Below are 4,597 nucleotides of genomic sequence, written 5' to 3'. Positions count from 1 at the left end.
GAGAGAGAAAGAGAGAGAGAAGAGAAAGAGAGAGACAGAGAGAGACAGAGAGAGAGAGAGAGAGAGAGAGAAGAAGAGAGAGAGAGAGAGACAGAGAGAGAGAGAGAGAGAGAGAGAGACAGAGAGAGAGAGAGAGGAAGAGAGAGAGAGAGAGAGAGAGGAGAGAAAGAGAGAGAGAGAGAGAGAGAGTCTGATTAAATCTCCTGAAAGGTTTTCTAAGAAGCTCACATGCAGCAAATTCAGGAACTTCAAGATTAATTAAAACTTTAACAAAACAAAGTCAAAAGTTAATGATTAGTCTGGTTGTCCTCTAATTTAAGTCCCATTTATCCTCTTTGTTTAAGGCCTTTGAGGTGATTTAATGTCAGTCAGAATAGCGTTTTAAGGGCATTTATGTCCTGATTCCTTTTTTTTTTTTTTTTAGAGCTTATGACTCCTGGTTCTCAGTTAAGAGTTTTCTTATTGGATCAATGTGCTGTGTTTCAGGTAATGTTTATTTTCTATTATTTTACTGCTTTGGGTCTTTTAGTTTTGTGTCTTGTTATCTTTGTTAGGCTGCGTATCTCATGTTAAATTTCCTTTAGTGTAGGTTTCATGTTTTGTTACTTCAGATCTTATTTTGCCAGTTTCTCATCTTGTGTGCTCTCGGTTCAAACTCAGGGCTTTCTTGACTGAGAAAAACAGAAGATATAGATTCAGGAAAGCCAGACAAAAAAAAACCTTGGGGCTGGTTTATCTAATCTCTGTTTGGAGGACCCCTGCCTTTAAACTCCTGCAGGAAAAACTGAGCAGCAACCTCTGGATCTGAGAAATTAAGTCAGAAATGTTAGTAACTGCAGTTCCTCCAGGGCCTACTTGAAGCTGCCTGCCGTCAGTCTCTCATAGATTCACTTGTCTACAGGAGGAATAGAGACTTTTACAGCGTGGTTCAAAACACTAAGTTTTATTGAACTTCTAAAATTGAAATAGGGGTTACATTAAGGTCAATTTAATGGTGACACACCTCCTCTGTGGCACAGCATTTTTGCACCTTGTTCCAAATATTAAGACATTCTATTGTACAAAAGCCGGCACCACTTACAGGGCACTTTCCTAAAGACTGGCTTTTATTCAGTGGCTGCAAAGAAACCAGAGAAGTGACAGCCAACCTTTTTCTGCCAACTCTTTCCCCAAATGGAAGAGAATGAAAAAAAAAACAAAAAACTCCTACAATGGCTTAAAATTGTTAGAATTGTCAAGTGTGACTCAAAAGAGATGTGCCTCTCTTAGGGTGAACGGGTGTACTGAGCTCAAAAGAAGCAGCACAAGTAACAGTTAACAGCAGTTTTAAAGGTCAGAAATGGGAGATAAATAAATGTAAGACCAAGACCGTAAGCTTTAGCTTTTTTCTGTGCTTGTTGTATTTTCCAGATAGGTTGGGAAAGTTGCACACAAATATATTATCTTAAATATATTATCTTTCATTGGCTGAATGCAAAACTTAGCTTGCAAACTCTGCTGTGTTTTTTATTTGGATATATCAGCGTTTCAGATCACCGTCAGCTTATTCTGAACTGTTCACATTAACACAGGCCGCCTGTTAAGCTTCACCTTAATCAACCTCTCCATGATGTGTGGGCTGAAAATGTGTTTTGCAGTATTTTTAATGCAGGCCACATTATTTATCTGATAAATTATATAAACTGGTGTTCTAGTTTTGATGACTGAAACTCACTAAAACTGAGTGAAACAGCTGACAGCAAACTAAAACTGTCGTGATACTTCACACTCTGAGTTTGTTAGCAGCTGCTTGTCAACACCCACATTACTCTTTCAGTAATCTCATTTATTCTAGCTAGAATTTCCGTTGTTTCTGGAAATTTGTAGGATTTTAATTTGAGAGAAGGCGGCTCAGTGAGCTGAAAAATGACATCGACAGTTCATCGGAAGTAAAAACAAATGAGGAAAGTTCAAAGCACCGACTCAGCACTTTGTCTTGTTCATAGAAAATTGAATTTTGGGCTCACTGGTGATCTGACACGATGACTCTTAGAATCAGTAAACACAAAGTGGCACCAAACTTTACTGCAGACAGTTAAAAGATTTATTCTGTTCTCTGTTAGAACCAAAGTGAACCACAGGTGTGGGGTTTGAATGTGTTGGAGCATTTCTGGGTAGAGTCGGCACGTTTGCCTTTTGCCTACTTGCATCGTTAGATGAGTTGGTCATTTCAAATTGGCTTTAATATGAATGCAAAACATGAATGTCACTCCCTGTCCAGGGTGTACCCTGATTTTCTTCCTCCAAACCATCTGGGACAGGCTCCAGGCCCTCTGCAACCACCCTGAATTGGATGAGTATAAGAAAAATGGATGGATAGAGCAATCTAAATGTTTTTCAACTTTGAATAAGGCACTGTACAGTATAATTTGATTCAATTAAACTATATAGTTAGATAGCACCAAATCACAGCTACAGTCACCTCAAGACACTTTATATTTTTTTTTAAAATACAGAAAAAACTCAACAATCAGGTGATACCCTATGAGCAAACACTTGGCGACAGTGGGAAGGAAAAACTCCCTTTTAACAGGAAGAAACCTCCTGCAAAACCAGGCACGGGGAGGGGCGGGGCCATCTGCTGCGACCGGTTGGGCGTGAAAGAAGGGAAACAGGACAAAGACACGCTGTGGAAGAGAGCCAAAGATTAATAATAACTAATTAAATTCAAAGTAGTGAATAAACACATAGTGAGTGAAGAAGAAACATCATGGGAATCCCCCAGTAGCCAAAGCCAATTGCACCATAACTATTCAGGGTCACCTGGTCCAGCCCTAATTATATGCTTTATCAAAAGGGAACGTTTGAAGCCTAATCTTGAAAGCAGAGATAGTGTCTGTCTCCTGAGTCCAAACTGGAAGCTGGTTCCACAGAAGAGGGGCCTGAAAACTGAAGGCTCTGCCTCCCATTCTACTTTTAAATACTCTAGGAACAACAAGTAGGCCTGCAGTGTGAGAGCGAAGTGCCCTAATAGGGTGATATGGTCCTATAAGGTCATTGAGATAAGATGAGGCCTGATTGTTTAAGATGTTGTTTTTTTTTTTTTTATGAGAAGGATTTTAAATTTGATTCTGAGAGCCAGTGAAGAGAAACCAGTATGGGTGAAATCTGCTCTCTCTGTCAGAACTCTTGCTTAAGTGTTTTAGATTTTTCAGGGAGTTTTAGGGCTGATGATAATGAACTACAGTAGTCCAGCCTAGAAGTAATAAATGCATGCACTAGTAACTAGTGTCATGGGAGACCATGGCAATACCATCCAGAGTATCCCAGAAAGTTGATTTTGTTCATTTGGGCCTAGCATTTTCAGTGGTAGTGGCTTTGTCACCCTTCCCAGTGGCTTCTTCAGTCGAGACACAAATGAAGATGAAGATTTAACTTTCTGGGATTTCAGCGCGTTTCTATGATTTTTAGAGCCGAGTACAATAACCTCAACAATCAGAAGTCATCCAGGTCTTTAGGTCTTTATTTATGTGTCGAGTCACGGAATAATAAATCTGGGTATCATCTGCATAGCAATGAAAATGCAGCTGCGCCTTCTAATTATACTGCTGAAGGGAAGCATGGATAATGTAAACAGAATTGCTTATTCGCTGCTGCTTTTAAATTAAAATTGATTAGGTAGTAGAAGAGATTTAAAGAGTGTAGCTGCTTTGTGTTTGCCCATCTTCAGTTAAACTGTAGTCACATGCTGACCTCCTCAACATATGTGGAGCTCTTAACGATGGAAAAGTCTGTCTTTAAGCCCTAGCCTAGTAGAAATCTCTCATATTCTGAGTCCTCTCTGAAGGGGTGTGGAGCAACAGGGTGTTGGCTTTCAGCTGTTGATGGTCCTGAAAATGAAAGCATCCACTGCCTGTTTTATTAGGAAAGTTATTATTATTTATTGATTTACTCATTCACAGCTGAAAAGGTACTCCAAAGTGAGCAGAGCTTAAAAAAACAAAGGTAACATCACGCTCAAATGTTGCACACTATATCTTTATTAAATGTTTCCAGGAAATACACATGGCCGGATTGCTTCTGAGAATCCTGCCTGATCAATAATGATTATATTTGAAGTGGATAACAAATGGTGGCCGGGGGCTGGGGGGGCTTGTTTAAGCTCTTCTTTGTGCAGAGATGAAATTAAAATGTCAGAGTCAATCTGTAGATTTGTTGTTGGCTTGTTTTAACCGGAGTCAAATAAACAGATGATTCAGTTCAGACCGCAGGTCATCGGGGACTAAGCCTCTGTTTCCATGGTAACTGGTCTCCAGCTCTTGATGCTGACTGTAAGCAGGGGCCTACAGCACATTACCTATATGATTCATTTTGATTTCAGCATTATAAGACCTGTTATTTGTGTTTTCCCCAGTTTGCTGCTGCAGGCGTGAAGCTGCTGCGGCTCCTCTGATTGACTTCAAGAAGTGAGAACAACATCAGAGCGAAGATAATGAAAGCTGGCAGGGGAAATGGCCCAAATCAGCGGTGTTCCTGCACTCAAAAAAAAAAAGAATTTCATGTTTTAATTGAGCAATGAAAGCTCTGAAAGTTTTACAGCATCAGAAAAGCCGAGTGT

The sequence above is a fragment of the Perissodus microlepis genome, chromosome 1 (assembly GCF_051167445.1).
Source record: "Perissodus microlepis isolate ML-2025 ecotype Zambia chromosome 1, ASM5116744v1, whole genome shotgun sequence".
NCBI classification, from domain to species: domain Eukaryota; kingdom Metazoa; phylum Chordata; class Actinopteri; order Cichliformes; family Cichlidae; genus Perissodus; species Perissodus microlepis.
Note: the sequence above shows the minus strand (reverse complement) of the source record.